The 23,197-nt window shown below is 35.5% G+C and overlaps 1 protein-coding gene across 1 annotated transcript in view; it reads left to right on the top strand.

The window, feature by feature from the left end:
• The window catches only part of LOC142980659 (uncharacterized), a 369,012-nt gene that overhangs the window by 237,378 nt on the left and 108,437 nt on the right, over positions 1 to 23,197 (top strand). The gene's annotated exons all lie outside the window — the stretch shown is intronic.

The raw sequence follows: 23,197 nt of genomic DNA, 5'->3' as shown, positions 1-23,197 counted from the left end.
TTTTTTGCCCGCCTTTCATTGATTTTTCTGGTTCCAATCCATAACTTACATTGTTCTAGTGAGTATTGTAATGCTCATATTTCATTTTCATAGTTCTAGTTCAGTCACAGGTTTATTTTTTTAGTAGGATGTTTCTATAACAACAGTTTGAAATAAATTACTGTGGTAAAGTGCCATCTTATGTATTTCAAATGCTGTTTATTTAGGGTTAATCGTTCAAAGAACTGAGAATAATATGTTTCTATGCTACAAAACACCATAAATTCATGTTATATTTCGCAACCATTCAAAACCAGTCACACAGCCTTCCTTATCCCGCAACAGTCAAGCGTGAACGACATATACAGGAAACGGAAATCCAAATCGATACCCCACAAATCCTCTACGATTTCCTAAACCCATTGTTCAGTAGACAAACATACATACATATATACAGTCACGAGCTTATATGCTTTACAAATTCAAATGCATAAACACGCAAAATAATCTTTTGACGAATCTACAAAAAAATATATATATTGTTTGTGACGAAAAATATCAAAGTAGCTGTTGTCTAAGATTGTACGTTTTTTGAAATAACGTGATCTAATATTTTACCTCAGCTGGCTTGACATTTTGCAGCCACATACATCTGTATGCTGCTAAACTGCTAAGTGACGATCTCTCTTAAAAAATCTATATAATATGCAACAGACAAAGAATTTAACTATTTACATTATTTCAATAAGTGGTCAATGTAAAGTCAATGCATAAAAAACTAATTACCGTAATTTGACAGCAAAAAATCCGGAAATACCTAAATGTATTCCTATTCATATTTTTACCCATGTCTGTACATACATTTGAATAATCGAATGCCAAGTTAACTGAAACAAAATATTTTTTTCAGCAAATTATATTTGAGTCCCCCTTGTATCTGTGTGCCTTTATGATTTACCTGATCGTAGATTTTTTATACCGTAACCGAGCGCCCGAATCGTATAGAAAATTAAATTTGCATACTGCGCTTAGGGTGAGTTCTGATGTGACACATTTTTTGTGAGTTCACATGATAAAAATAATACTATGGAGAAAATCCTGCGTATAGTATGTTTAAAGAAATCATCACTGTTTATCAGTCAGCTTGCGACCATGGAAAGTGTTACCTGTACCGAAAGGGCAGGCAACCGAAAGTAAAATGCATTCTTTCTTATGATTTAAAAGTGAAAAAGGATAAGAATAATGATAACCTATTTTTCTTAAATATTTGCCTTCTCTGCAAAGGCGTGCTGCTTTATTCAGATAAAGTTATTTAATTGTGTATTGTACTGCTCTAAGAATAGGTCTTATTTTTCATTAGCGTTTTCAAATACAAAACATCAGAGCCAAAATAATAATAATAGTAATTGGTCAATGTGTGTCAAGATAATCTTTCCATATTTTCTAACGCAATAACACAATGCTGTACCCGCCTTTACCAAACGAATTTTCGAGTCCAATTCACATAAGAATAAATCAGGGAATATTCGTAGCGGTACACGACTTGGCACGGGAGAGCCATGCCGTGGCTTACGTTGGCTTACCGTAGCACTTTCTGTTTTGCACCCCTTTTATTAAGTATCACGTTGTTTCGTCAAAGTTCGTGGAAACTGTTTGTATTGTTGAATCAAAGCAATGGAAAACAATAACGTCGTTATGTTACATTCCTGGAATTTTTAATGGAAAAATATTTTATCATATCGCAGGACCCGACTGCCTCTGTGAACGGTCGTTTATCCGGCTCCTGACCACGAAGTTCGATTCCCGGATTGGACAAAGTGCTATTGGCCTTTTTATAATTTACATTAAGTCATCTATACTAATATTATAAAGCTGAAGAGTTTGTTTGTTTGAATGCGCTAATCTCAGAAACTACTGGTTCGATTTGAAAAAATATTTCAGTGTTAGATAGCCCATTTATCGAGGAAGGCTATAGGCTTTATATCATCACGCTACGACCAATAGGAGCAGAGTACCAGTGAAAAATGTTACAAAAACGGGGAAGATTTATGACACGTTGCGCGGGTCAGCTAGTTCTCAATACTAGTCCGGAGTTTGTACCGTGTCCGGTACATGGTTATAGGCTCGCCCTCATTACATGAGACTCACATTGTAAATGATGAAACGAGGGTGTATTTCATACACCTCTGCCTACACTTTCAGGTATAACAGGCGTGATATTATACTTTGTACAAATAAAGGTAAACGTACATAAACCGTGTCTTATAAACACGTTAAAATGCGTTCGAATAAATAACAGAGTGAAACGTTTAATTCAAGTTACGAGTGTGGGTGTTCATGCACGTAATGTAATTAATGTGCATTACACGTAGAATGCATGTGTCTTGTGTGAATATCAAGTGTTATTGTTGCTCTAAGCCGTAGCTTAGGTGCTGAATTGTTATTTAAATTTGAATAAAACAAATTGTTGTATTTGGAATAAGTCGTTCGTATATAGTACTTGTCTGATTTTTCAGCTTCGTAAATAAAATACTGGTACAAATATCGTTTATTTATCTGCGGCAAATTCATAGCAACAAAAATTATATTGAATAAATAATATTTTTTTTTGGAGTAATGAAAGATTTGTAAGATAGTATTCTTAAAATAGGAAAAGGAGAGAAGGAAAATTTCGTAACAAAAGATCTTCCCAGAAAGTCTTCCATTCCCTTTAAAATCGCAATTTCTAGAAGATTGTTAATCTCTATTAAGAACTGAGCTAAAGTAAAACGCTTTATGAAAACAGTTTCAAAGTTACTATGAACCGTAAGAAATTGAAAAACTCTAACACTATCCTCAGTATGAACTGGCTTCTTCTAACATAATATTATTAAAAAACGACCACGCTTACACGACTTAAGAACTTGTACACACTTAGCGTCCTGTTGGTTTGTGAACGTGTATAGAACATTATACGATACTAGCGGACCCGATAGACGTTGTCTTGTCTACACGTCTTTAATTTGAAAATTTTACGGTTTTTTTTGTATTTAAAAATATTTGACACTGCGATGGTAACGCCGTCTGTCGGATCCAATGTAAAACATTCCAAAATCAACAACTAATAATAAATTAAAAATTAATTAAAAAAACATCGACACATTGTTAACAAAATTGTGAATCCAAACTATTCTCAGATCCCCTTGAACACTCACAAATAATTTCATCAATATCGGTCCAGTCGTTTAAGAGAAGTTCAGTGACATACACACTTACAGAAGAATTATATATATTTTTAGGATAACCAGAAGTGGAAGCAAATAAAAGAAAATACTTATCACATAGAACAGTTTTACTATAAATCACAATCTTTAGCAAATTAACAAGCTCTTTACACGTACAAACTGAATCACTTCAAAAATCAATTACAGACAAATAAATAATGAGAAAAATACAGCGTGACCATTCAAACGGGCAGAGGTACCCCTTAGCTAATGAATCCTATGGAAAAGAGAGCTCAGAATGAGCTCGCAGCCCTTTTATGGACTCGGTCACGTGACCAACGTCACATTTCTTTTACTTCCTCTAATACATATGGCATTTCTTTTTCTTCCTCTAACACGGCCTCTCCTGACAGGAGGACGTTCTCGGACTCCTCTTAGATTCCGCAGGGGCACCGCAGGGGCTCCGCAGGGGATCCGCAGGGGCACCGCAGGGGCACCGCAGGGGCACCGCAGGGGCTCCGCAGCTACGGAGGTGCTAGGCATAGGCCTAGTCAATCTCTCGTACGTGGCAGCTAGCCCAGACGTTGATTTCAGGTCACCTTGACATCATCTGAGAACATAACACCAGTTGTAAAACAATGAAGACAAAATCTATTTTGTTTTAGACATATAGTTATACACAATAAAGTCGTACACAAAGTCGTACACAAAGTCGTACACAAAGTCGTACACAAAGCCGTACACAAAGTCAAACACAAAGCCACACACAAAGCCACACAAAGCCACACAAAGCCACACAAAGCCAAACACAAAGCCAAACACAAAGTCATATACAAAGTCATATACAAAGTCATATACAAGGTCATAAAGTCATACATAATAAAGTCAATAAAGTCACACACAATAAAGTCTATAAAGTCAAAACAAACCACAGAGAGGAAGCACTGCGTTCGCTATCTCCGGTGTGAGAAATAGAGGCCACTCGCATATTTCTCACCACCACCAACTACTGGGTACCACCTCAGGTCATCACACCGAGGGAAGATATAGACAGAGGCACGTTCGCTTCACACAACAACAGCAGACGTAGACAGCAGCCAAACGCCAACATGTCATCCGGGAAACCGCTTCGGCCAGCCACTCGCAACCAGCAATGCGAGGAAAGCACTTCTCATCAGGTCATCTAGAACGCCGCATCAGCCATCCACTCGCAACCACCATTGCGAGACAAACACGTTGTCACTCCAGTCATCACGAGGCGAGCCAGTTGCGCTCACAGGTCGGTAAACGATCTGTAGGTCAAACAAACCTTGGCGCGGTCATTCTATAGATGATGAAATCCTACTCGTAGCACAGTAGGTATCAAACTAAGCTGTAGCCATAATTATTTACCATCATTACCAGAATACCTCATACCTTACCATACCTTACATTACCTCCGTTACCAGAAAATAATACACAAGCAGGAAAATAGCATTGACTCTTTACCAGATAAAACATGACTTATCATCTGTGGTGTTGACCAAAAAGTATAGCGTCGATCAGTCGCTCAATCAGGCTAACATCGTGTACAGTGACGACACTCACACAACTTCCGAACGAAGACAAAGCCGCATAACCGCAATTAGCCACTCCACCTCGGTTTGCACTGACCGCCTGAGCCACACAGGCAGCACGGTCCAGAAGGACCGCAGGGGGCGCACGGCCCACACGGTGCCGCAAGGACAGCCGCCACACGGACACCCATCTTTCTTACGCTGGACTGCCATGGTACGTGGTTCTCTGGATCACTCACAGCCGACGACCACGGACGGCAACGCACACAGACAGGGCTCTTTCAACGGTACGCGTTGGTCTGTGTAAATCTCCATTCCAAAATGAAAGTACATATCGTCGCAGCAACTGCGGCTGTAATAACGATTAACATTAATTAACAATTACTAAATTATTATGCGTTCCAACAAAAGTAAAACGAAACCTTGTTTGATCACAGTAGATAACATTCTCTGTTCTGTGATCCTTCCAGTGGGATCATGGAGAAGGATTCGGAAAATCTTATCATAATATGAGACACACTCGGATCCCGTCGCACCACACCTTTGAAGTTACTGCCTCGCGACGGATACCGGCGCACAGCCACAGACGATCTGCGCTACCACAGACAAGACCCTTCCCATGTCCGTGATGGATATGAACGCGATGGACTAGTTATCCTACTGGGGGTTGAACTCACAATCTCTCGTCACAATGATAGCGGCGTGGCGACCATAGCCACTGCGCCACAGAGAGTTAAAACTGCTACTATACACATACAGCTGTTGACACTCTCTTATTTGCTAATGATGCAGCGTTTGTCTCTTCCACACCAGAAGAACTACAGAACATTGTGGACAAATTTTCAAATGCATGCCAAATTTTCTCTATGTCTATCAACGCAAAAAAAAGACTGTCGTGATGGCACAAGGCGATACCACAAAATCTACCATCTATTTAAACGGCACACCTCTAGAGGTTGTGGATACATTCTGTTACCTAAGTTCCGTAATATCAGGCAATGTCCCTCTCGATGATGAGATTAACATCCCTATAGGCAAGGCTTCTACGATGTTTGAAAGGCTAAACTACAAGAGTATGAAGCAACAAACATCTGTCAAATCGCACGAAAATGCTTGTTTACCAAGCTTGCGTCTTAGGCATACTCTTGTACGGAGCTGAGACGTGGACATCATATGCTAAGCAAGAACGAAAGCTCAATAACTTTCACATGCGCTGTCTTCGCAAAATCTTGGGCATTAAATGGGAGGATAAGGTTACAAACGGCAAGGTACTTGCTATCGCTAAGCTACCTAGTGTCATGGCTTTACTAAAACAAAGACACCTTCGTTGGCTAGGACACGTGCATCGGATGGACGTTTCTCGTTTGCCTAGAAAAATATCGCTCGGTGAAATAGCTACGTTATAAGGACAGCGCCAAGCGCGACATGGCATCATTTGGCATTGATCACTTGACCTGGGAGAGCCAAGCTGAGGAACATAATGCATGGAAAAGGACACTAGCTGACGGCGTCACTACTCACGACAGCACCTGGCTCAACAAGTTAGCACATAAACGGACACCACGACATTTTTAAGTCACGAACGAAGATGTTTCCTCATTACTAATTTATTCCTCTATCTGACGCCACCTGAATCATCTGCAATAGATTAACACAGGCCAATGATGACACATACTGCCCTATTTTTTCACCAAAAACTCAATCCATAGTCAACGTTCATCATGGACCGTGGACAGCTAGCTCAAGTCTTTTGTCAACAAAACCTCATAACGAACCGCGTTGATCTCCATTGCACAGGAGGCTCGTCCGCCCCTCGTCCCACGACAGGCCGGGTATGGAGCCCGTCGCGTCATGTGATATTGCTGTAGGGTTCTTTACTTTCGTCGCAGTAGCTAAGGATCAACATGTCTGCCCACTCATCTCGACGATAATTACGATGTTTACGATCACGTTCAGTAACGTTCAACGACAACGTTCTACCTGCCTGTTTGAATGATGCATCTCCGGTATAATGACATATTATGAATCGTTACCTAACTCTGATACAAATTTCGAAAACACTGAACTCTGAAACATTCTACCAGTCTGTTACTATAATTCTGGTGTACCGAATAAAGAAACAGCATTTGTAAAGAGTCGCTTTAACTCATTAGTGTCTTGACCAAGCACAGGGCACAACGAATCATATTTTTAAAGAACCAGCTATATACAAGTCGGAATCGCGCAAGAAGGGTTCCGTACCACCATCCTGCTAATATTATAGACGCGAAAGTTTGTGAGAATGCATGTATGTATGCATGTATGAATGTACGTATGAACGTATGTATGCATGTTTGTTACTCTTTCACGCAAATACTACTGATCTAATTACGAGATACTGCCTGGAGACAAATAGACAGCGCAAGCTTTGCAATAGGGTCCCGTTTTACCCCTTGGGTATAGAACCCTAAAAAGCATCTATTACAATCAGAACATATCGATAACCATTTGATTGAGGTAGAGAACCTAATACATCTGCATGAACTATGTATGTCTAAGAGACATAAGGTTTCTACCAAGAGTGTATTGGTTGTTGTGGAGCACTCGGTACCTTTCTATGCGTTTAACAAATAAGACAATGATTTGTGTATTTCTGCACAAATGATCTTAAGCAAGGGAATCAAAAATGATTTCTAACAATCTCTAAAGTCCATATTCATCGTGGAAGACTAAGAAGACTAAACATTAACTGGATTACGACTAAAATAGTCTGCGCGTGACATTCATGTCCTTTACCCTTACGGTACTCCAGGGTTAAGTTAAAATCATGTAAATACATCCACTATCTGGCAACACGTAGCAATAGATTAATTTTTCTGTTGCGTGAACTTAAGTGAATTACGGTCAGTAACCACTTTGAAGAGAATACAGCCTAAATAATGTCTGTAGTGCTGCAAGATCTTAACAGCTACTAGAGTCTCGAGCTCACACGAATGGTATCAAGACATCACTCCCTAAATTCGCTTACTAAAATAGCCAACCACTCGCTTGAGTCCGTTTTCATGAACTTGAAGAAGCACCGCACCACACCCAACCGTGCTTGCGTCATGCACACGCGCTGCCACAGCCGCGGTGATTGCAGCGATGAGTTGCATGTGACACATTGGCAGCCGTCGGCTCGCAAGGCGTACGCTGTTGTTCCTCAACCATCATAGACATCGACAAACGATATGTAGCTCAATAACTCCCGTAATCCGTATTTATAACAATAAAATACGCTTTTGTAAAATCTCATAACCGAAAATGTCAAAAGAAATGTCAAACTGCCGTATTCAATGGTCAGAGCGGAATAGAAGGCGTATGGTGTATCCCACTTCTGATTTTAGGATAACCAGAAGTGGAAGCAAATAAAAGAAAATACTTATCACATAGAACAGTTTTACTATAAATCACAATCTTTAGCAAATTAACAAGCTCTTTACACGTACAAACTGAATCACTTCAAAAATCAATTACAGACAAATAAATAATGAGAAAAATACAGCGTGACCATTCAAACGGGCAGAGGTACCCCTTAGCTAATGAATCCTATGGAAAAGAGAGCTCAGAATGAGCTCGCAGCCCTTTTATGGACTCGGTCACGTGACCAACGTCACATTTCTTTTACTTCCTCTAATACATATGGCATTTCTTTTTCTTCCTCTAACAATATATAAAGATTTTGCTGGTACACGCACCTCTACGTCCTCTATTTGCACTGGTCAAAATCAGATAATAATATCTATTTTATTTCTTGTTATTTTAAAATAGTTAAAGTACAAACATTGGAATCAATGAATAGTATACTTTTTCCTTATTCTAAAATAGCTCAGAAATATCTATTACTAGAAGTGCGGATCGTGACACTGACGCCGTTTATCAGGGTCACCGTCAATACAAAAAATTACTCCAAAAAATACAAAAGCAAAATATAATTCTTACTATTTAGCAGCGCTGTAATAGTTTGTTCTGTTAGTACCTTTGAAAACGCTCAATGTGTACTAACCTTTAGTTCTAGTCAAAGGATTCTTGGTAGAATTATTTAATAGTTTCATTCAACTCTGAAGGATAATAAAAATAAATTATATCCATTGAACGCGTTACTTTTATATAACGAGTATTACGTTGAGAGAATTAAATGATCTTATTAATATAAATCTTTTGTTACAATCGTTTTTATAAGTAATGGATTTTTTGTACTCTCATAGAGATCTTGGCTCTCAAAAATTTTACTTAGAACATTTTTTTTGCACTTGAAATTAGTAGTGGCTTATAATAAAATTGTTGTCAATATTTTAAGCTAGCCATCACATTGCTACTACTGAAGTAGTAAGTTCGATTTTCACACATTACAGTTTTTACGATCGGTAGTTGTTTTCCTTCGCAATTTGTGTCAGTTGATTGTATAACTCCTCAAGACAATCAAAAGACAAAAAGATTTTTTATATATTTTATTTGTTTTAAATTTTCCTCAAAGTCAACGTTAACACAATAATTTTATTCGCAGAGAAAAGAAATAATACAAATGACATAAGGCGTCAATTTATTAGAGTCAATTGGGGGTAAAAATGAATGGCCTCACACTAAGGGCGCTGTCCACCCCTAAACTTATAGAGAGAATAAATTACCATTTTATTACAACAAACGCGTTTGCGAATAAAATACGCTTATTAATTGTCAATTTATACGGTGAATTAAAAGAAGTATAGAAATAAAGGTTCAAACTAGATTTTTATAGTTATCCATTACTTATCTAGTTATATACCTCGTTTTAGCCGTTTGGGAGATTATTTAAGAAAAAAAGATTATTCCCGGGTTTTTTATATCTGGTTGTGAAATTTCATCACAATCGGTTTAGTAGTTTAACCGTGAAAGCGGATCAAACAAACAGGCTGCAAATAAACTTTTGTAAATGAAACTAGTGACTTCACAACGAGTAACTCTAGCATCTGCTAGACCTTAATAAATATTTATAAAAACAATATAACCAAATCACAGTCAAGCCCGAGTGGGCGTCGTCGTAAATAATAAAAAAAAAATACGAAACTTAGTCTCTGACCGCGTCGACATTAAATCTTAATTTTAATTTACAAACTTTACGCGAATTCAACGAAAAGTAGTACTTTTTGATGCAAATTACTTTCAACTTTTCGGGCGTTTTCATTAAGGAATCGTGGATGAATGTTGTATTAGGTTTTTCTTTGATTAGAATTTTGGGAAGTTAGCAAAAGTTCAGTGGTCCGTTCGTTTTTGTTGGCGCTAGTTCGTTCGGCTGCGTTAATTGTTAATAATGTTTTGCGAACGAATGACTGTTACTGTTTTGCTTTTGGAAGGCTTTTGCGGTTGCTTTGTTAGTAGTTAACGAGGAACTATAAATTGGAGGTGCTCAAGGCGTTGAATTTTAGCATAAAATTATACTTCTATTTACTAGCGAAAACTCAATTAGAACAAAATTACTAGTGTTAAAATGCCACTAAACCTCAACCCACTGTTGAGCAAGAATCTACTTCTAATGTGAGGAAATAGTTAGGCCTTGAGTTTTTCACACTAGTGCTGTTTATGAATCACTTTGAGTAGGTACTTCTTTCTTTTAAGAAAATGGTGCTAATACATTATCAATGCCAAGTTCACAAAGCATATATCTTAGCAAATTCAAAGCAAAACGGAATAAATACGAAATCGGTACGGCCATAAATTTATTCAGCATAAAACGCGCCGGCAGCTGAGCTTGCAAACCACATGCACCCGTGTGCAGTCTAACTACGTAATAAAATTCGTAGGCGGCTACGGAGACCGTAGAGGTTGGCGTAGCAGCTACGGTGCTACGTTTGTCAACTAAGCGAATTTTGAATAAAGTGAAATTGTATTGTTTTGTATTTTATGTTTGTTGTGATTTATTTGACTGAGATGTTTAAGTTAATTTTATTTCAAGGCTAACTTTTTAGGACGTTAATATTTTATTTTTTACGATTGTTCAGTCATACTGTCATTCTCAAAGCTTTTAATAGTACCAAACGTTTTGCTTCATATAAGGAAACGCATTTACCTAAAAATATTTACAACAACGAAATAAATTTATAGCAAAGCCCTGCAGCGCGATTTTTTCAATACACACAAAACAAATTGTCCATATTATAATGATATTACCTACGAAAATATTAATTTTCGAAAATGCTGCTACAAAAACACAGTAGTTGTTTTTCTACAAAAGTTCATTGACACTGGTCAAGAAAAACGGCCAAAAAAGCGCCAAGTTTCAAGTCAAAGAACTGTCAACAATTTTCTTTCTCGTTATTTTATCAGAAACATGCTTTGAATATTCATAAAATGTGTTTTATCGATACTAAAAATGGAGTAACAGTATATATATAATAAACTCCTATATATACATATTTCCCCTGCAGCGCGGGTTTTATGTCTTCTCATATAAAATTTTATTGATAAGAAAATTTCAAATATGCTAAGTTGGATAGTAAAATGTGCATATTTTAATGTTAGAACTATACTTGTATGAGAATCTCGGGTTTAACATATGGATGTGGTGAAGGGTAAAAATATGTTCGAATAAAAATGAAAGCGTCGTAATTTTAAGTCTATTTTTCTTACTTTGTAATCCTGATGTATGAATGTGGTTGAAGCAAAAGAATTGTGTAAAAAATATCATATGTTTTCTAGTTTCTGTCCTTTCTGAAAATAATATTGTACAAGTGTTTGTCATGATATAGTAGATTGCAATATAGATGTAAGAAAGGTCATTGTCCAAACAATTGTCAAAACCTTTCTCGCTTTCCTGGCTTTGGTAGCAGAAACGCGTAAATAATAAGTTGTTATTTAATTTGTTATTCATTGATTTTAATCAGCCTAGCGTTAAACAAAGCTAGCTACACGGGTAATTAGTCGTTATTTTTTACTTAATTTAAACCATACATTCTCTAGAGTATTTTACTGTATAAAAATGAAGGACTCATTGCCTTCAAAGCTACATTTTAAAACCACATTCCGAATCAGAAACAAAAGTCAAGCGTTCCATTAGTTCAGAGTTTGCAATGATAGTTGTAAACTTGGCCCTCGCTCTACCGAGTGTTTTTTCAATACAAAGAAACAAATAACTTAATATACAAAAATATAACTTGTTGACTTTTGACTACCTTTGTCGTGCGGTCGTTATTATATCCGACTGCTGATTAAGAGATCTCGGATTCGATTCCCGAATTGAGCAAAGTGGTGTTGGCCTTTTCGAAATTATATTAGATATTTCTTAATAGTTGCCTGCAGTTTGGTTTGCGCTTAGTAAAAAACAATGAGCTCGCCTACTGCAACGTACTTTTCTAATTTATATTAGAGTATTTCTCAATAGTAGCTCGGAGTATAGTAACGTGCTCGGTATGTGGCCATACCATGGCATACCATATAATAGGGGGCAAACCTCAATAGCTTTGCCCCCTATTACATGGTATTATCATTGTTAACAATGAAACGCAGGTCTCTTTCATACATCTCTGCCTACACTTTCGGGTATAACAAACGTGATATCTATACTAATATTATAAAGCTGAAGAGTTTGTTTGTTTGTTTGAACGCGCTAATCTCAGGAACTACTGGTCCGATTTGAAAAATTCTTTCAGTGTTAGATAGCCCATTTATTGAGGAAGGCTTTAGGCTATATAACATCACGCTACGGTCATTAGGAGCGGAGTAGCAACGAAAAATGTTACAAAAACGGGGAAAATTTTGACCCATTCTCTTAGGTGACGCAAGCGAAGTTGCGCGGGTCAGCTAGTTACGTATAAAGATAAAACTTCATGTTCATTCATAAACATTTCATTTAATAACTTCATTTACGTTTTATTCTCGAACATTTTAAATGCTTTTATTTTATTTGTGCTTTCGAAAGTCTTTAAAAGTTTATTGGCATTTAGTTTTAAAGCTTTTGAAGTTATAAATAGGTATATGGGTGGTAATAAATCTCGACGAAAACTAAAGTTAAGTCAAGATTATTGTTCAAACTATATGTATTTATTTATTATGGTACTTTTTTGTGAATTTTAGACGCAGGGTCGAAATAATAAATTATAGATTTCAACAATATTTTTTGTTGGGTTATCAGACACACCCGATACAGCTGTATTAATTTTAAGACAAAGTTTAAACGAAATTCAATGTAAATTATCCCTTATTTTAAAATTCACAAGCGCTTAAAATTATCATAGTATTTTTAATTTTTGACTGCCTCCGTGGCGCAATTAGGTAACCACGCCGCTACCATTGCGTCGAAAAGTCGTGGGTTCGATTCCCAAACGGGACAATTAATTGAGCGACCCACTAATATTTTTTTCGGATCTGATTGTACTTCGAGTTCGTTGTTTGTATGTATGTAATAATCCCCGCGACACAAGAGCAATTGTTAGTGCGGGAGTAGTCTTTTTTAGATTTAGATATAGAATTCAAGCACTTCTATTTTAACATTTAAAACATTACTATACAACCACAATCTAAACGACACCTAATTAAAACTGAACGCTATCGAAACAAAAACTAACAACACATCATAACAGTAGTTTGGTAAGTATCTGTGAAAGTTAGCGAACACATTAAGATAAAAGAGAGAGGTCAGATCTGTGCCAACTGCGAATAAAGGGACGTATGGAGTAAGCGATAAAGGTTTCTGTTGAACACCCTACTATTGGTCCGTAGTTTTATAACGAGAGTGGTTGTAGTTATACTTAGAGATAGACAAATAAAGTGTTATACTATGTATTTTAAACCTTTTCTTCCAAAGATTTCAAACTTTCGTGACTTGTACACATAATAATAGAATGTGACGGGTCTTAAACGCTATTGAAAATTTACGGGTTTCGAATTCATCGACCATGGTCACACGCTGACAAACTCCAGCCCGCAGCGGTTAGCAATTAATGATTTTAAACTCGCGCGACTTGAACACTTAATTACTCTACATATTGAGTTTAAGATTCATTGCACATTATACTTAATCCAATTTCTTCAAATTTTTCAATGACACGTGTTTATACTTCAGCAGATATAAAATTAAGGATTAAAATAACCTAAACTGAAACGAATAATTAGCTATTTTTATTATCTGAACTTACAGCTAACGAACTGTATAGACACTTACTCTATAGCCACTTCGCTCGCCATATCGAAAGCTCTTCAAACAAATAGTAGGGGTTATAAACTTTTGTACATTTGGCTGCAGATAAGCGAGCCGACCTTCATGAAGTAAACCCTTTAGGTTTATATCTTAGTGCAGATTTATTCACAGCCGTCTGGGAGGCTGCTTTATACAAAGTGTTCTAGTGAATACGATGCCAAGAGTTAAAAAGATTATGACAGTTTGGTCATAGTAAGGTCAGCGTAAATGTAATAAAAATATTTCTACGTAAACTATTGCGTTTGACCAACATTTTTTTGCTGTTTGTATATTGTCAAATTAATTAATGTCAAATTAGCGTTTACTTCTTGACCTGTATGCTAAAAATGATGATTCGTTACACATGTTCAATATACAAACAGCAAAAAAATGACAAATCAACAGATTACCTAATCTGTTGAAAACACTCAAACAAACGCAAAGAAAAAATGTATAAATACGGTGAAATGATTTGATAATGGAAATTGCTTAGTTGAGCTGTACTACTCCGCGTGGATGTTATTTGAGTGAGAAATGAAAAATAGACCTAGGTTTTTTTAATAGCGAAGTTTGATCCTGAGTTTTCAACTGTTTGTTTTTTTTCCTTCTGGATACATTTATTGTTTTTGCACTTGTAAAAGCTGCATAACAAAATGTAATTTTTATTTAAACTAAAACTAAAACCATCGAACCAGCCAATGCCAAGTCACTAACAGCCTTACTTTACCCTCTCACCTTACCAAAAAGATCACCTTTCAAGTTCCCAAGCGTATCAAAACAAATTTCACTCGTACAGCCTCCCGGAAATAGGTGCAAACAGGAAGTGACGTGCACGAGCGCTATAATATGTAGTTAATGAATGAATGGCGACGTTAATTGTTTGAAGGGGAATCTTATGACATCAGGGATGTATACTTAACAACTGTTTTTCGTTAAGGGTTGCATAGGGGTGGTTTAAGTAGGTATATGTATAAAGTAGCGCTATTTATGGAATAATGTGCCTATTAGTGTCAGTTGGGATTGTGGATAGATTAGAATTTCAATTGTAATATTAGATGACAGACAATTTGTGTGCGTATTGTAGTGTGTTTATTATTTTATGTTGAATTTGAATAAATCAAGAGCACATGTATAATAGCTGATCTATCTTGAGTTTAAGAGCACATGTAATATAGTTAGAGTTGGTAGTGTATTTTATCCCAATACCTGAATGATTATGACATTAGATTACTAATGTATCTCAGAGAATGTGCCTTACACATAGAATTATCCTGCATTTTGCCGTTCGCGAGTTCAACAATACAGTCAATTCAGTTAACTAACAAACGTCGCGCGTGTCACACATTGATCTTAATTTGCACACACCCAATATAAAAAAGCTGTAAGCTCACATTTGCTAATGCTTTGCTGCATACCCCACGCACAGGAAAACGAATAAAAATACAACTGTCTACGTATTAAATGAAAATAATCTGTGGCTTATTTTTGGTTTCCCGTTTTCGTATGCTAATAACATTTTTTCGTAATAAAACGATTTTCCGACAAAACATTGTCTATTTAAAGAAGGAGGAAACGACATAAAATCCTGTCATCTGGGTATTGTTACTGGAAAATAATTTGCAAAATGGCGGCTTGGAACAAGGCTCCATCGTGACACAATTACCCTGTGTTTTTAAGGTAATATTAAGTTAATTGATATAATTAAGTAATTTTGGAGAATATGCTTAAATTTTACGGAATTTTGAGCACATTTGGATAAGCACAGTTAATAAATAAACAATTTGTTAATTGACTTGAGATGTGATGCTTATAATAGTTAGATGGACAGTTACAAATCACTATTAAGCAGCTGAATTTAATTTTTGACATAATGTATACATATTCTTAAATAATCTTATTGTTTGGTTAATATCACAATATACTGTCGTCTTCTAGAAAAATGATTTCGAAATTATACTTACAAAAAGCATGAAAACCTCTTTTGCTGACGGATCTTTACTTTAAAAGTTTGTTCAACTGTTCATTTACGTTAACGTATAAAAAACGGCTAACTAATGCAAAACTGGATTGAAGCATCTCAATGCCCGTATCCATACTAATATTATAAATGCGAAAGTAACTCTGTCTGTCTGTCTGCTACTCAATTACGCCTAAACTACTGAACCAATTTGCATGAAATTTGGTATGGAGATACTTTGATACCCGAGAAAGGACATAGACTATATATCATCACGCTACGACCAAAAGGAACCGAGTACCAGTAAAAAATGTTACAAAAACGGGGAAAAATTTCACCCATTCTCTCTTATTGGACGCAAGCGAAGTTGCGCGGGTCAGCTAGTGTTAAATAAATGATCCAATCCTACTCTGATCTAATACCAATATCTCCCATAATAATTTATTTACCAGCCAATATTCACAAGAGAGATTAACCAACTCATTGAATAAATATAGGCATTTAATTATTCAATAAAAATAGTGGTTTCCTGCGAATACAGCGTAAATAAGGCGATTTAGTCGTTCAAACTGAATTTATAATTCAGCCTCGAGTGTATTTACTATTTTGAACGTTTTTTTACTTTCTGTTATTAGATTTAATTTTATGTTTACGCGGATTAAGTATCAACTTTAGTGTTTTTGTATATCGTAATGCGTAGTGCTACGGTTATGATTATTTATTTTATTTACTATCATTTGTTTTCAGATAACAAAGACCTCATTTTAACCTAGGAATACAAATTATATTGTAATATAGCAAATTAAGAATAATAGCGTAATTTTATGTCATTCGATTTCTTTTATAAAATTTATGAACATATCTTCAGTGTTTAAAAAAGTTTCCCCCATGACCCGTAATTTTTTTCACCCTGTATATTATCCTACCGCTCAGACCGCAGTGACAGTTCTAAAACTATAAAATACATAGAAAATAAAATATTAACCTTTCAATTTCATAAATAAAAACTTTATTTAAAAAAGCTTTTTTCTTCTTATTCTTATCGTATGGTTAGTGGTCAACCTAGTGTCAAAGTTGTTCAAGCCGCCCGAAGGCCTTTGACGTGGCTTAACGACTGTTATCTTAATTGACAACAACCGGGACCGACTTTTTACGTGCCCTCCGAAGCACGGAGACGCCATGTTCAAATACCACTATGCGGTCACCCATCTTTGGAATGACCGCGCCAAGGTTTGCTTAACCCACAGATCGTTTACCGACCGGTGAGCGCAACTGGCTACGGGCGCCTCAAAAAGCTTTGATATACTATGCTCGCGATGAAATATCTTGTTACTTTAAAGAGTGAATTAGTTATGAGATAATCTTAGAAAATACATCATAAGCTAGGTTGTATGAAAAATACCGCGCTGTTTGCTTCTTAGAGATTGTTAGTCTTTGGAAACGCGGGTTTAAGTAATCCTTAAAATCTTTAGCGGGTAAACCGACGTTGGAGGCGTAACGTGTAAGGAAATATAATATGACTAGCGGACCCGTCAGACGTTGTCCTGTCTAATAAATTTTATTAAAAATTAATTGAAAAAACATTGTCCAGCGGACAAAATTGTGAATCTAAACCATTCTCAGATCCCCTTAAACACACACAAAAAATTTCATCAAAATCGGTCCAGTCGTTTAAGAAAAGTTCAGTGACATACCTACACACTTACAGAAGAATTATATATATATATATAAAGATATAAAGATGAGAAAGTAGAAATAATATGAAACGTTAGTCAGAGTCCCCAACCCGCAGTTTTAACGCTTAATTGGCCAAAGAGGTGGAGTCAAGGCCTAGTCCTTTGCCCAGCAGTGCGTGGGACAATAACGGAATGAAAAAAAAACTTATAAAGCAGTCAAAACAGACACTTATAGATATTTTGTAAAATTGTTTCCGTTCCTTAACTTTTGTGATAGTGATTTTATAATCTAAGTGTTTATTGATAAAGTTTTACACGAAGATAGTTCTTAATGTACTCTACGGTCGGAGTCAGATCAGATAAGCACTGTTCATGGTCATATAAAGTAGGTGGTAATAGATTTATTTTTTATTAATATAGGTGTTAGATTTACGTCATCTAGAATACCTGTTGAAAGGCATTTGGTTTGAACAACTTATGATAATAATATGACCACTAATCACACAATTTAATTTGGTTCATACTAATTTTCCTTCTCTTTTCTTTATAATAAGATAGAAAATGAGAGATAATACTTCAACTAAAATATCATGCTGTCAGAATTTTATGATTATGAGAATCATTTCATAAAAAGCTTTGATAAATCACGCTTTTGATGATATTAGGAGTAAAATTTATGAAAACGATTTTCTAGTTGTAGGCTCCTATTATACGAGTGAATGGAACTAGTGGTATATTAAAATTGAATGAATGAAATGAATGGATCTATTTGATTGGAAATGAACGGGATTTACGATTAATAGATAATTAGAGTATTGGGCTAAACTAATCAGTGGTATTAGATTGGATGAAGTTATGGCATATTTTATTCAATAATATTAAAATGGTATTAAAAATGCCTAATAAAAGGCAGTATGAGCGATGAGTACGAATTAATACTATTCACTCGACTGCGCTGCATAAAGGAAGGTAATGAGTTTTATAAGCATCTTGTACATATTTAAAACTTTGTAAGCATCTTATTATAAGTTATGTGTAGATTAGAATGCATTTAAAATACAAAAGCCATGGACTATTCCTAATACTGTTTTTTAATTTATTTCTGCGGTAGGTGTCAAAGTCAAAGTCAAATACGCTTTATTTTATTAACTTTAAAAGTATTGTCGTAGTCAGGTAATTTGGTGTGAAATTAAATAATTTCCATAAAATTAATCAGATTATGATATTATACGAATGAATCATATAAACGAATAAATTATTACACTTGTTAAACATGCTTATATGATTTTCATAAAATTAATATATTAATTATACAGAAAACACACACTTAATAAATATTCATTCATCACCTTCCATTGTAATGAGAAAATTTAATTATTCCGAGAGATATAAACATTTTCCTGTTAATTTTTGAGTTAATTAACTAAAAGGACAGCGGACGGTATCAATCTTCAGGTTTTTTTGGAATAATTAATTCTTCAAGATTAAATTATTTAAGTACTTTATTAACATTAGAAAATAGGTTTCTCGTGAATATTTTTGATGTAAAAAATAAGTCAGCTCAAGTTTAGTAACATCTAGATGATGAAATATTTTTCCAGATTCATCACTTTATTATTACATCTTTAAGTCAAGGCGCCCATAGCCAGTTGTGCTCACCGATCGGTAAACGATCTGTGGGTTAAGCAACCATTGGCGCGGTCATTCCATGGGTGACCGCATAGTGGTATTTGAGCGGGGCGTCTCCGTGCTTCGGAGGGCACGTAAAAAGTCGGTCCCGGCTGTTATCTACTAAAGGTAACAGTCGTTAAGCCATGTCAAAGGCCTTCGGGCGGCTTGAACAACTTTGACACTAGGTTGACCACTGACCATACGATAAGATAAGATGAAGAAGTCAAATATAAGTAAGGAGTGTATTCGGTGAATTTAATGAGATATTTTGGATATTTATAGTAAATCATAGGTCATGGAGAAATGTGGGCCATTTTCTTTCAGTCTCTACATCAAAACGACTTTTTGTCTTACGGTTCGAATGTTGTTTTCTATGGTTCAAATCTCGCTCATGACAGTAAAGTATCATCTAAAATTATTTTGACTTAGTTTTTTTTTTTATTTTATTTTATTTTTAAAAAAGACAACTCCCGCACTTAGAATTGCTCTTGTGTCGCGGGGACTTTTTACAAACATACAAACAACGGACACAAAGCACAACCAGACCCGAAACAATTATTTGTGGAACGCACAAATAATTGTTCCGTGTGGGAATCGAACCCACGACCTCCCGACGCAGTGGTGTTGGCGTGGTGGCCTTATTTTTGTAAACCCGTCGTTTATATTTTAAAGTTCCATTTCAATTATCTTGTCCACAACCAAATGCGTATTCACTAACAAGAACATTAATAATTAATACCATTATTAGCTTTACATCATAAACACAAACCTACTTAAAATTCCGGGCAACGGCTGAACCAAATCATAAAATCGGTTTACGTACCGGAATTATATAAACAAGGCATTATTACTATCCAATATCCGGATATCGGATAGTTAATCCCTCTAGTCAATTATCGAGATAGTTGCAAAGGGCCGGAGGGAAGGCGCGGAGGTCAAGAATGTGAGGGAAAAATGTAGGCTGTGTCTTGGGAGTCTTTCGTGTTTATTATTGGCTTTTGTTGCTCTGATTTGTTTTTATAACCTTAGGTACTATTGAGGGTTTAAATAAAAGCCAGCCCGTAAACTGAATCGATGTAACTCGATCGAAACGTCTGGTCAACAAATAAGATATTGTAACCTTTAATTTTAATCGCGTTAAAGATCCGTTGCGTTATACAATTATGTTTACAAAGTCGTAGGAGTTTACAATCGTTTAAGCCAAGTTAATTGAAATAAGTGTTTGTCCTGGAATAATATAGCTTCTAGATACCCATGTAAGTATGTAAGGCAAGAAGCGCTATAGGCTACCAAGCACAAAAATTTTGAATCAACGGAAAATAACCAACTTTATTTACACAAAATTTTACTCATACTTTATAAAAAAATATTTCCCTTATAACGACTTTGTACCCAAGTCGTTATAACGAGAGGTGTAAAAAATCTGAGAGTCTTAGCAAACTCGGTAGTAGGTATAGACCAAAATAAACAAAGTTTGTTAAACAAGAAATTGAACAAGACTCAGATATGCATACCTGGGTTGCACTAATTGTGTCTCGTAAATGGCAATAAGCTCCCCTTCTGTTTTTCTGTACACATAACTGGCAAAATTAGGGTAATATTTTAAAAGATACAGATATTTACTCAAAGGCCAGAAATAAAAGTACACAGTAACAAGCCTAATATAAGCAAGGAAAGGAATAAACACAAATAATGATATTTACCAACACTCAAAGACATACAAAATATTCGTCTTTTCGTCAACTAATATCATTTATCGTATACGCATCAATTACCAAAATAAATAAATAAAAACATCTCCCCTCTCCATTCCTTGAAATGTTGGTAATAGTCATCAAATATACTTTCTTACTTTACAAAACAGTCAAAGAGATAACGTTTTTCTTTTTGAGGTTGGTTAAAGTAGCCTCTGTTTGGGCTCTGTTTACAGAAATTTTATTTTTTGTATAATAATATAGCTAGTATATAAGTTTCTTCTGGGAACTAGAACTCCATCTAGAAAAATATTTATATCAATACACTATAGTGATATGATGATAGGCTAAAAAACAAAAAATATTTAAACGGGCTGCAACTTAACATTTGTTTTGCTGGGTTTTTTATACTTGCTAGTTCCTATTTAACTGATATATAGCGACTTCCGAAATCATAATACTAAGATGTACATTTACAACGGGTCTTATGCAGACATAATAATAAATCAGTCTGCTCGAGACCACGATCAATGCAACTCAATCAAAACGTCGGGTAATCAACCTTTAAAATTAAATTTATCATTGTTCAAGACACTGTGCGTCTTATTATCCCGTGTACAAGCCGCAATAGTTAAAAAAAGTCAATAACATACCCACTATTTTTAAGAAAAATGCTATAGGACTTTCAACTGCTGTCATATACTACTTTTAATACTCGGAATTTCATCGAAAATTTGTCAACCCAAGCAAACCCAGTAGCACCACCTAGTACAAAACAACATGAAGATATGAATACATAACGCGTAAAGCCCACGCTCGTCTAATGGAAATTCAGCAATAAAGCCAGTTTGCGACATAAGGAAGGGCAAGAGGGTCCAAATTATTTCCCTCTAACTCTCTGAGGAGGCACACAATAGTTTTCAGAGTGTAATTGTTACTATGATACTGTTTTGCTTTAGAATTATTATGTCTGTCCTTGTCTAATTATAGCTTTAGGTACTGGAATAGATTGCTAGAATGTGTTAGAATATTTAGGGACAGTTGCTCAGGGTATATTCACGAGCAAGTGTTTTGTAACCTATCTGCTAAATTAGTTGACAGAAAATATATAAAAACTAGTGGACCCGATAGACGTTGTCCTGTCTACACGTCTTTGATTTGTAAAAATGAATTAAAAAAACATTGTCCAGCGGACAAAATTGTGAACCTAAACCATTCTCAGATCCCCTTGAACACACACAAAAAATTTCATCAAAATCGGTCCAGTCGTTTAAGAGAAGTTCAGTGACATACAACTTACAGAAGAATTATATATATAAAGATAAGTGTGAAAATTCCATCTGCTGCATAAGCTACTTATACTTAGAAGCGACATCCAATGTAGGTAAGAATGTAACTAAAATTCCATATGTGAAAATTCCTAGAAGTATATTTAATATTATTTAGTATCGTTCAAGGAAAGTCTTTTTATTTTAATCTTACAATAATATGTTCAACGTGCTGCTGAGTTCTGTAAAAATTACGGCTTGTATTACTACCGTGAAGTATACTATTTCTAGGAGGTGGGTTATTGCTAATTTTAGTTTTACAAGAATACAATTGCATTTTAATCAAGTCATTTTTTAGTTTCTCATGGTAATATAAAGTACCTTTTAAAAAGTAATCCAACACAGCAACACAGCAAGCTTATTTATTGTATATCGTGTACCTAAACAATAATATTAGCGGAGCTTTAATTTTCTTTCAAAAAATTTTGATAGTGATTCGATAGCGTCTTCAACTCATAGTCTACTTCTACTTTTCTACATCTATAGTAAAATAACGCAATATATCAATATTTTCCCATACATCAAAATAATTCCACACCACCCCGCATCGCAGCCCTACACTTACGTAATACATCCTTAGCAAATGGCACCCGAAAGTCGCTTAACTTGAAGACTCGAGCAATTAGCCTAATTGTCTCTATTACAACGCTGCCAGCTTTTATCAAAATGTGAAATATTAACAGTAATAGCCATCAACGTAAATTGTGACAACATTTTTAAAGGCGGTTCGTTTTAAGGTTACTTATCTAAAGGCTAAAAACAGGACTTTATTGTTGAGACTTCTCTGCCTGTCACCAAGCTGTATCTCATAAACTACCATAGTTAGACAGTAGACATTTTAGCAGACTATGAATTTGTATTATCGTTATATCAGCAAATACTATTTAAAAGAATAAAATAAATATTTCAGGGAGTTCCTATACAACAAACCTGTTTTATTTGCCGTTTTTATGAATAAGGGTAC

The sequence above is a fragment of the Anticarsia gemmatalis genome, chromosome 18 (genome assembly GCF_050436995.1).
Source record: "Anticarsia gemmatalis isolate Benzon Research Colony breed Stoneville strain chromosome 18, ilAntGemm2 primary, whole genome shotgun sequence".
Taxonomy (NCBI): domain Eukaryota; kingdom Metazoa; phylum Arthropoda; class Insecta; order Lepidoptera; family Erebidae; genus Anticarsia; species Anticarsia gemmatalis.
The sequence above is the reverse complement of the archived record's forward strand: the minus strand, read 5'-3'. Positions and strand labels throughout refer to the sequence as shown.